This window comes from Patagioenas fasciata, chromosome 2, assembly GCF_037038585.1.
Source record: "Patagioenas fasciata isolate bPatFas1 chromosome 2, bPatFas1.hap1, whole genome shotgun sequence".
NCBI lineage: Eukaryota > Metazoa > Chordata > Aves > Columbiformes > Columbidae > Patagioenas > Patagioenas fasciata.
This window is the reverse complement of record NC_092521.1, coordinates 89,112,037-89,123,477: the sequence shown is the minus strand read 5'-3', so window position 1 is coordinate 89,123,477 and position 11,441 is coordinate 89,112,037.

The window sequence follows — 11,441 nt, the reverse complement described above, 5'->3', positions numbered from 1 at the left end:
TCCCGCCTCCTCACGCCGGCTAAGTCCTCAGCACATCCCTCCTATACCTTTCCAGGAAATGGCTGGCACCTGGCCTTAGCATTTATCAGACCCAAGCTCCTGTTGGATAAGTGTCACACCCAGGCCTCAGGGGCTTTAGGAGTACTGCAGCAGTTATTTATGGTTGCAGCAGTTATTTACGGTTGCAGCAGTTATTTACAGTTGCAGCAGCATTGCACAAGGGTAAAGATAATTACACGCAGGCAGTCTGTTTGCAAGCCAGGTGTACCTCCCTCCTGAAAACACTTGAGCAATTTCTAAGACAATGAGCAGTATTATAGTAAGCCCTCAAAATCCTCTAGTCCTCAGTATAAATGTTGCCACCTTCTTCACAATGATCTCAACACCTGACTACTGTGAAAAGCTGTTTCTCTCTGTAACACTTGAGCTAGATCCTACCAGAGTTACCCATCATTGCTGTACCCAAGCACAAGGTATCTCAGGAGACCTTTTGAGATGGACTAGATGATCTTCAGAGGTCCCTTCCAACACTAACCATTCTGTGTGATTCTGTGACACCCCCCTTGGGCATATGTAGTACCATTTGGCATAACAGGACGGTTTAAGTGAGAGATAAGTCAGCACAGTCTGGATAAAAGACTTTGGATTACATGACAAATAGTGTCGTGATGCCAAGGCAAATAAGATGACCATGCTAAGTCTTAGGCACCAATGTGTAACAGCCTAAGGAACTTAGCATTCTATATACTGCAAGCCATACAAGGAGCAGGGACCTGCTGTCACAGCAGTGATGTAGCCTGCATGGAGCAATGGATCTGAAATCACCTCATTTATATTTCATTGCTTTTGGTGCAATATACAGTCATCTAGCTTGCTCTGTCACACCACTAATCATACCCTGAAATATGGTTCTTGTTGAGCTTCTTTGGTTTCAGCTAGTTCACTGCAATAATATGACTTTATGAGACATTTTTAAAAAATGTTTTCATATATGAACTGTATTTTTTAATTTCTGCTTTCAGTCTCCAAACAAAGAATGGTTATTCTGTACTATAATAAGAGCTATTTACTGGTATTGAAATTACAGACTTACTGTAAGTTTTACAGCATTCAAAATGCAATGTAATTATTCTCTTTTTTTCATCCCATAATAATTTATTGCCATAATCACATCAGCACTGTCTCACCGTTTTAAAAAATAAAAAAGTTTGTTGAAAAGCACACTGTGAAATACTTGTATGTTACTATTTCAATTGCTATTTAATGGATCACTAACAAACTAGTGGCTAGAAACAACTTAAGACTGGCTAGCAATTTAATTGTTCTTTTCTTGTTTACTGCTCTCTTTGCCTTCTCTCTTCTGACTCAGGTTTCTCCAACGTATGCAAACAACATAACGGTGCTGACCAGTGAAGATCAAATTTTCGGCTCTCCTTTGACTGCAGCAAGAAGCGTGGCCTTTCTTTTTCTCCCACGCATATTTAGAGAGTCTGCTGACCTGGCTTTTCTTTGTGCAGCAGTGTAAAGTTTGGGAAGTAAAGAAATCCACACAAGAACAATAACAAAAAATAATAAATTAAAAAAAAAAATTTAAAAAATAAAAAAAAAAAACCAGAAAAAAAAAAACCAAAACCAAACAAACAAACAAACAAAAAACCACACCACAACAAAACAATACACCAAAGAAAGCCAAGAAAACCCAGATCTCAATATCCAAACCCTTCAATAACTAAGCATATAGGAGGTATGTGTATTGTCTGGAGCACAGGTCTGATGAGGAGCGGCTGAAGGAACCAAGGCTGTTTAGCCTGGAGAAGAGGAGGTTGAAGGGAGACCTGATCACTCTCTACAACTACCTGAAAGGAGGTTGTAGCATGGAGGGGGCTGGTCGCTTCTCCCAAGTAGCAAGTGACAGAACGAGAGGAAATTACCTCAGGTTGCACCAGGAAAGGTTCAGATTGGATATTAGGAAACATTTCTTCATGAAAATTGTTGTCAGACATTGGAATAAGGCTTTCCCAGGGAAGTAGTTCAGTCACCATCCCTGGAGGTGTTGAAAAGACACGTAGATGGGGTTCTTAGAGACATGGTTTAGTGCTACTTGGGTTAATGGTTGGACTAGATGATCTTAAGGGTTTTTTCCCACCAAAATGATCCTATGATTCTATCTTATTCTCTAGTTATGACTAAGAAAGACTAACTTTATTTACAGTGCATACCCAAAGTCTGATCCAAAGCTTTTCCATGGGTTCACTTGCACTGCCACTCTCACGAGGATTTGAATCAATACTTTGCTGCACTTCTCAAGCCAATCATGCACAAATCTTGCCAGCTCTGTCTGGATCCAAACCTGTACAGAGTAGTCCACCCTCTTAAGTCTTGTAGAAGTCATTGAGAGAGCCTGACTCCACCAAAACAAACCCATTTCACATATTGAAATCCTGATCTGGGCTCATAATATGTTGTGACCAATGCATCTCCAACCTGCCACTTGCTGTAGGCCCCCACATTACTCTCTGTGCCACTTGTTCAGGAGGGACAGAAGATTAAGAAGACCTCTTCATACCACTTGAGTTACACATCACACCCACCCTGAAGTTTCTGCCACAAGCAAGAAGTGATATACAGAGACTCTTACTGATATAAGAAGCCCTTCTCTCTGGCACAAATTACTATCCCTTAATTATGATGCAGGAGGCAAGCTGGTGCTTACCAATTTAGTCATTGCAGAAGTCAGCATTGGTCATAAAAGCATATAGTAATTAAAAAAAATAATCTGGGTGTAACACTGAACCAACATGATGAAGAAATTAACTCTCAATGGCATTCTAGATCATTTACTTAGTTTTGAATTTATCTGGCCTTACTGTTGAGGTAGTGGTTTTTGCTCACATTGTGTGACAGGATCAGAGGAAAGAAATGGATTTTTGCTTTATACTACAAAGGGAACACTCTTGATACATTCATCAGTCCAGCCTCTTTGAACATATTTCACACAAGAAGATCCTATAACAACTGGGATTTCCAGAAGTGAGCAGTCTCCTAAAGCAGAATTACTAACAGAAAATACATCCAGTCAGTTGCTAATGTATTTTCTTTTCCTCCAACCATGTATTTCAGCTTGTTTTCACCCTTCTTATCTTACTCCTTCTCCTTTTCCCCTAAAATTCCCATCCACTCAGTTGCAGCAGATGTTAAGCCAGTTGTGTGAGTGACTGCATGCTAAGGGAGGAGAAAGTGTCTAAAGCAGGTTGATACAAGAGGAAAGGGATGCTGGCAGGGCAAAAAAATAGGAGGGGGAACTTCCAAATGTCATCCTAAAAAGTTAAATTTATTGTCTGTAAAATTAATCTATTATTTATTTATCTATTTTTACAGATCCACATAATATGATCAAACTAATAGAGTTTAAACTAATTATAATCAGCCAGATTTTGTTCACTTTGTGTGGTTTGTTCTGATTAGGACATATGCATATAAGAGCATATTTGTGTTTTTCACACTTGGATTTCCAAGAAATCTCTTTGTTCAGTCTCTAAACTTGCTGTAGTCTGATGGCACAGTAGGGACTGTCTCTTACAGTTTGTTATTGCACGATCAGATAAGTTTTCAGTTATTCTTTAGTTTTACACAGTAGAATGTAAAGTCCCTTTATGATCCTTGATTTTTCCACCACCTAACATCTTGGCGAGCATTCCACATTTTCTTGAAAGCTATTTCCTTTCTTAAGCAGTCAATCTAAATTTGGTAAAAGCTGTGATGCTGATGACCTTTACTCTTATTTATCCACAATTAGGTAATTCCACAGTCACTCTCTGGGCTCTTTCACCAAGTTATTTGTCTTTATGTCACTGTGTTATACACTCAGAATGAGCTGTTGTCTGCTTGACTACCCAGATCTCATTTGGAAGAAAAGACCTATCAGGCCTTTTAACATCAACATTATTCAATCCTGAGTCAGACAAGTTGGCTATTAGGAAGAGGCCTCACAACATTTTAATCTCATAACATGATTTTGAGATGGTTCAACATTTTTTCTCACCCAACTTTCTCTTTCACCAATATATAAAACCAGATCCCAGAATTCAGCATTGCAATACTCAACTAAAAGCCAGAAAGATTTTATTAAACCTATTGGTGGGCTCACATCATAACAGACAGGGTAGGTTCAAGGGAATAAAGAAAAGTAAACAAGGGGAAAAAATCCAAATAGGAGCAAGTCTGTTCTCTATAATGTATATGGCTTTCTTATTTAATTCTTCTCCACAGCTTAAGCAAGGGGAACTGTCCTTTCTTACCCTGATTTTCAGGCTTATGAGAATATGTTTTTTTCTACAGGATATCACCTTCAATTATTCCTTATGATGAGTTAGTCTGAAAGCCTTACCTATACTTCTGTGTTAGTGCTAACCCCTAGCCATTTCCACAGGGCAGTAGGAGGCAGAGACACTTATTTCAAAACCTCAGTTCTATCCCAACCTGAATCAATCAACCTCAGAAACTTTAGGTTAGCCTACACATAGTGTGTCACATAACTCCTACAAGCATTACATATCTGTTGCTGCAGGAGCTACACAACACGGTTTCTGAACTCTGTTCCTCAAATCTGAGGCTCCTCTTCGGCATGTCCCCTGTGGCAGGATCACCAGGGTAGCAGCTGAAAAAGCCAGAGACGAAGAACTAGCAGAGAGTAAGGGGAAAATACATAGAAGCATACAAATGTATGGAGCACCTACCCTCAAGACAGGATGGGCAGAGCTGCTGCAAACTCAACCCTTCCTGCAAGGAAAGGACACTGAGGAAAGATGAAAGAGGAAAGAAGAGAAGTGTAAAGGCATCTTTCTTCCCCAAAATGGTCTTTCTTCCTAGAGGACTCAGTATTTCAGCATGTGCAGACTTAAAATCATTTGACTCTAATGCTATTTGTCCAAAAGGACTTCAGGGCTTGACTCTACAGTCTGAAAGCAGAGAAGTTGTCTAAGGGAAAAGCACACTTTGAAACTATATTCAGATCAAGACACACAAATGTGATGGAGATGCACATACTACCCAAACATTATGGATGACAGCTGCCAAATATGGAACTTCTAGAACTGGTGTGTTCTACACTAGTGATTTTCAGTGGTTTAGTAATATGATGTGGCTGAAATGCACCGATTACTTGAGTGTTGATTTCCAGCAAGGACTTCTGCCACCCCTGAAGATTATACTCCTGACAATTTATTCAGAGCAAAAAATACATATTTTAGCTTCACATCAGCTCCAGAACTTATCACAGCAGTATCATCATATAGGACATATCAAATGTCACAGCAGAAAATGCTTGTGTGATTTATAGAAAGGAGCTTACAGTCAGTTGATCTGATACCTAGAAAGACCACAAAAATCTGTAGAAAATCTCCTTCTGTGGTGAATAGAGAGAAGAGCTCCCATTTAGATTTTATGACTGAGAATAGAGTAATGGAAAAGTAGTCATATTGTACTTATTGTATTGATGTTTTAGTGGAGTTGCTATGTTTGCTCAGTAGCTGAGAAATAGTTTTCAGTCCACCTAGATACACACAATCCTTCCCTTTTGGGAAGGACTCCAGGTTCTGAATGAATTCACATATAAGTTTTATTTACCCTGCAGGATATATAAGCAGTAAAATAAATTACATTAATCCTTCATTTCCAAAGCCAACTGAAGCTAGTGGAGTCTTTGACTTCATATCAACAGCTTTTTCTCTTCTTTCCCCTGAGGTTTCTCTGCCCAAAGGGGTAATCTACTATCCTCAGTAGGGTCCTGAGGGATCTTGGGCTTCACCAGAGGCTCACAACTCGATCACGGAGCAAGTGACAGAGGTGAAAGCTTGTGTCCACTCTCATGACACGTGACAGAAAAAAAGGGAATTATTTCAGCAGTTGAAGATGACTAACAGAAGTAGAAAGTCTTAAAGAGCAATCAAAGTGGGAAAAATCCCCAAACATGGAGACTTTCTTCTGAAACAGTCATATTTTCAAGCAACAAGTGCATGCCCATACTAGCCACTTAAAGTCAGAGTTTCAAATATTTAAAGCTAAATTAACCTTTTGTCACCTGGAGCAGAGACAGAAGGAGCCCAAATGCAGTTGCTTCTGTCCAACACTCTGGTGCAATGGTAACAAGAAAACTCCTAATGCTTGTCTCCTGAGCCCCCAGCAGCCGAAGCCCAGAATGCTCCCTGCCCTGGGACATGGAGTGGGGCAGGGGAAGCACAGGTCCCTCAAACCCACTTGTGCCAAACACTGCTCAGCTGTCCCTGTCCCCGGGCAGCATTTTGAAAGACACCAGCTCATCAGGAGGCCCAAAGTCCCCTTATGCAAGGTGAGGAAAAAAGTCTAAACAAAACAGACTCTGATTGCTAGCTGAGCACAAGGGCTTACTGCAGGAGGAATGGAAATCATTCCTTGTTAAGTGAGCACCTCTAACAAGGGCATTGCTGAGAAATCACACTTGGGTGTACTTTCAGTTCCTGGCGTGAGGGTCCATTTGAAAGCCATAACTATTGCCACCCACATCTGAAGGAGACAAAACTTTAATCTGTGACTAGTGTAAATTTAACTGTAAGTTGTATAAACACAATGGACACTTTGAGAGATCTACACTGTCTTACAAACTGCATTTCCAAAAGCAGTCAACATCCAAAGCTCTCATTCAATCCCTCCTTACTAAAGTGCCTTAGCACCTGGTTATCCTTAAAAAGAAAAATCTTTGTATAATGCCTCTACAAGTTAGTTGCTCAATGGCAAGAAGAAACACAAGGAGATGAAGGGCAAAAGCCACAGATGAGGTAGAGGGAAATTTCACCATGCAGAAAGATAAAACAACCTTGCTTAGAAAGAAAAGCTGACTGTGCCTACCTCAGGAGAAGGCTCCAGGCTGCAGCTCAAAAGCAGATTGAAGCACCTCCAGCACCCAGGAGAAAGGAGCAGGGCTGAAGACTGACGCTACTCCATCCTAGATCCTACCAGACAGGTGCTGGCATTTTCTTGCTCATCAGGGGGCAGGAGGAAGGGCAAATTAATTTCTTTTTGAAGGGTCATACTTTTCCCACACACCAGATTGGGAGCACTGGTTTGTAATATACTATTCTGGACTTCACTTCTGCCAAAAGCTAAGCATTTCAGCACCTGACTTTTAGACACTTAGGTAGTATTTTTGGATCTCTCTTTACAAGGTTTGCCAAAGATTGCATAGGAAGGCTGCAGCAGTCCAAGGTCTTGAACCTCTGGTCTCCTGTACTCCATATTGAGGTGTTAATCACTGTGTCATTCTTCCTCCTCAGCAGGTTCTTTTTAAGAGTTACAGTCATCGCAAGAGAGGAGAGTTATATCCCATTATAAAATACATGACCAATCATACAGCTCAAATTGAATGCATAGCAGCCTCTTACATCAGTCTGCCAGCAAGCTTGTGTCAAAGAATTATTCACAAAATGGCAACTTGCCCAAACTGGCAAATGCCTTTGAAAACAGAAGCTGTAATTACATACAGCTTGTTTTAGGATAATTAGCTAAATACCGGTCTCTTCTTGGAGGGAGGTAATTTCCAACAAACAGTATGTTAGACCTAAACAACAACCATGAAACACAGTAGAGCACAGAAAAATTGTGGCCTCCCCGCTTCTTCCTGCTTCTAACTTTCAACTTCAGGCCTCACCCGGCACACCCGAGCAGGACAGCAGCACATCCATCTGGCTCCATACATACATTGCCATCCGGTGGCCACATTCTGGCAGCACAAAGGACTGTCAGAAGGGGCATGTTGCAAAAATAACTCCTATGGACTGAGTGCTGCTATTTCTAGAGGAGTAACACACCACATGGCACAAGCATAATAGGGCTTTGTAGTAGACATCGACTTGAGCTAGAAAATGCACATCCAGCCACATTTTTGAACCTTTGCAGTTCAAGGTACAGCTGGATTTATGATTCAGCAGACTGTTGAAAAATATCTGAATAATGTTAGGAGGCAGGTAAGGAGGAAAGGAGCTTGAGGGAGAGGGGAAGAAAACATCAGGGTTTGAAATCTTCATCAAAAACAGAAGTGGCCACCATTGACTTGAGCCCCACATGAGCATCAGGGAACAAAAATCAATTTGAGAAGTGTAAACAAAAAAGAAAAGCCTTGACGTGACAGATGACCCAAAAGCCTCTGGAAACTTGACCCCCCTACCAAGAGGCAGTTGGAAGGAGGGCATGACTTGATTAAGGTGAGTGATAGGAGAAAGAAAGCAGAAGCTGGGTGGGCGTCGGAGAGTTGCTGGCCCATTTCAGAAAGTTGCCTTGGGTGTTGTATCCAGCCTTCTATGGTCATGGTGAGGGGGGCAAGCAATTCTTGTAAGGATGTGTTTTGGTTGTCTAATACTTTTGGCCTCCATGGAGGAGGCAATGTTCCCCTTGCAACTGCTTAGGAAGGCAAAAGGAAAATGTTGATTAGCACTTAGCGAGGAAGTGGTTTATTTGGTTTGATTATAACCATGGGAACTTTTCTCCCTCTGCTCCAGTGACCACATTGGTAGCGCTAACTGGAAAGCCAAGCAACTGGTAAAGAAACTGCTGAATCAAGCTTAGTCTCATGCTGCTTGCATAATTTTCCTTGAGTGGATATACACGGAACCTTAACTTTCTTTATTCATTGGGCCCCTGGTGGCTTTCTCCCAAAAAAGCCATTTCACAGCTCCTTATTGGGTCAAAATCTGCCTCTCTTTCCCCCAGCTGGATGCTTGGACAAGTGATAAGGTTTGCACAGGAGTGCCTGAGAGCAAAATCTGGGCCTGGGATGTCCTGTAGCTATCAGTCTATCATCATTAAAAATGCTGAACTTGTGAATTACGTCTTGAGAGGCTTTTCTAGGCAAGGGTTTTTGGTTGTGTGTTTAAAACAAAAATTTACAGTGCCATAGACATTAATTTCAGTTCAGGGTCACACAGGCCAGAAGCAATAATGAAACGGTATTTTCATAATTGACATATTTTATGGTTGTATTATTAAATGCTGGAAAGCCAAAGTGAGATTTTCCTTAGTTCTGTTAAATTAACAGCTTAAGTCAATATACTTATCAATTAATAGGTATTCATCTCAGCACAAGCTGGAAATCCTTCAACACAGGCAGCTAGAGCTTTTCCAGGGCCTGCTTACATGTCAGCATAGAGCAGCCCGAAGACTGCTTTAGGTCATACTTTAAATTTATTTACGGTGGTGCCTTTTAGCTGCACTGTCTCCCTGCCTTACCATGTTGCATATCCCCCAATCTAGCACACGCTCTGTGAGACCCTAGAGGCTAGGTTCCTGTGGGCCAACCAGGACATCTGGTGTGGACATTTCCACACTTTCTGAGGTCTTGCTAGTTTTCAGATTACTAGTATAGCTGAAAATCAGACCCACTGGATCTGAAAAACAAAAGCAAAATCTAAGAGAAAGACTGGATTTCCCCTTCATAACAGAGCCTTGCTCTTATCCTATAGGACTGCAGAATAGGTTTCTTTTTTCCTGATTGCCCTAAAAGGCAAAACAACAAGAAAAAAAGGAAGATGTCTTGTGGTGTAATTTTCCAGCCTTATTTGCACAGTAGAGAATACTGAAGCTTATTAGATTACTGTGTGGAAAAATAATTTTGTTTGGAAGATGCAAAGAGAAAAGAATATTTAAAAGGTAACAGAAGACTGTCTACTCAGTGCTGGGCTTAGAAGCACCAAATAAAATTACCCTGAAAAATATCCACATAATCCTTCCATCTTCTCTTTCTCTTTAGATAAGAGCAGGGCAAAATATTCCAGGGATTTAAGACATCATTTGTTTACATGGTCATATTTTAATCATCTGCAAGAAGCTAAGGTTACACAACCCCAGCATTCAAACAATCCTCTACCTTGCTGTTTATAAGAAGGGTGGCCTGACATTCATAATGTTCCTGGGCTGTTCCAAGGGGACAGGACAAGAGGGATGGGGAGGGAGGAGGAGGGAAGAGAGAAAGGTCAGCTCCCTTTTTAAGCATTTCTGAGCTCGCTGGAAGCTTTCAGCGTGTGGGTGGTAGGTGTATCAGCTGACACAGGGAAGTGTAAACGTGAAGCTGGCCACCCAAGACCTCAGGGTCACTGCTGACACTCCAGATCGCTGAGCTGGGGAAGGCACCTGCTCCCTTGCCAAAACAAACCATCTTCTGCTATGGGCATACTTGAAAAGACCTGCTTTTGTCAGCCCAGGGGAAGAAGGAAAAGGAGGGGGTGAGGGGAGAGGAATTAGAGGGATGTGAGGGTTTTTGGTTTTACTTAAACAGTCTCAAATAACCAGTTTACAATACAGCGATGTTCTTCAGAATTTATTAAAGGGGGTGGAAAAAAGGAGCCGAGGAGACTTGACTCCAGATCTGGTGAGCATTAATATGCATTGCGCTAGAATTTCATGAGGCAAGCGAGTTTTGTAGCCCTTCCTCTGGTGGTCCTCTGCTGACAGGATCTCAAGCTGCTATTTGTTATCTTTAGGCCTGATAAGTACATCTGGTTTTGATTCAGGTGGCCGCGAGCTTGTCTCAGAGTTGAAAAGGGTGCTTTACTCAAATTGAATTTTCTCACAAATTTCAAACTGGGATGAGAACCAGAAGAAGCTGGGCCCTGTCACACAAAACTCCCGTTTTGCTTGCTTGGCCCTTGGGCTCATAAAAACCTGGCACAAATCAGTTTCACCTGTTTGGCTAAGTGAGTACATGCTAAAAGTAATAAAGCTATTAGTGCAATCAGATATTTCGCCGCATGTGTTCTGATGTGAAAAGAAAAAAAAAAAAGGCAGGGAGGTGAACTCTTCTCAACCCTGCCTGTCACGTATCTTCCTGTGTCCCTGCATATTAGTTACAGAGAGGCTTCTGCTGGTTCTCCACACCTTACTGCTTGGGCATCATAGGATGGCAAGGGGACCTGGCTGCAGAGAGCTGTTTGACTCCGTCACCCTGCTTAGAAAAGCAATTTAAGTTGCTGAGGGAAAGGAACTTTTTTTGTTGTTCACCATCTCATACTTTCTCGCTGTCTTTGTACCAGCACCAGACTTGTCCCTGCTTTTAGACATTGAAGCCCTGTCTGGATCTCCAGCAAGGACCACTTCAGCGCCTGAGCAACCTGAGTCCTCCTGACCCCAGACACAGCCTCTACCAGCGGCAGAACACGGCTTGAGTGATGATCTCCTGGGATGTTACATAGTTTGAAACAACACACACTTATGATACCATTTCCTGTCACAGTGTATCATCGTGTCCTCAGAGCCAGTGTCTGTCACGCCTTATGGGAAAGACTCTTGGACAAACTTAGAAATGAAAGAATTTAAGAGAATTCTGGCCCCAAATGAAGACCAGTGACATCTCTAATTAACTCCACTCTGGCAACACATTTTATTACCCATAAATTTGTGACATTCCAGTGGTGTCTACT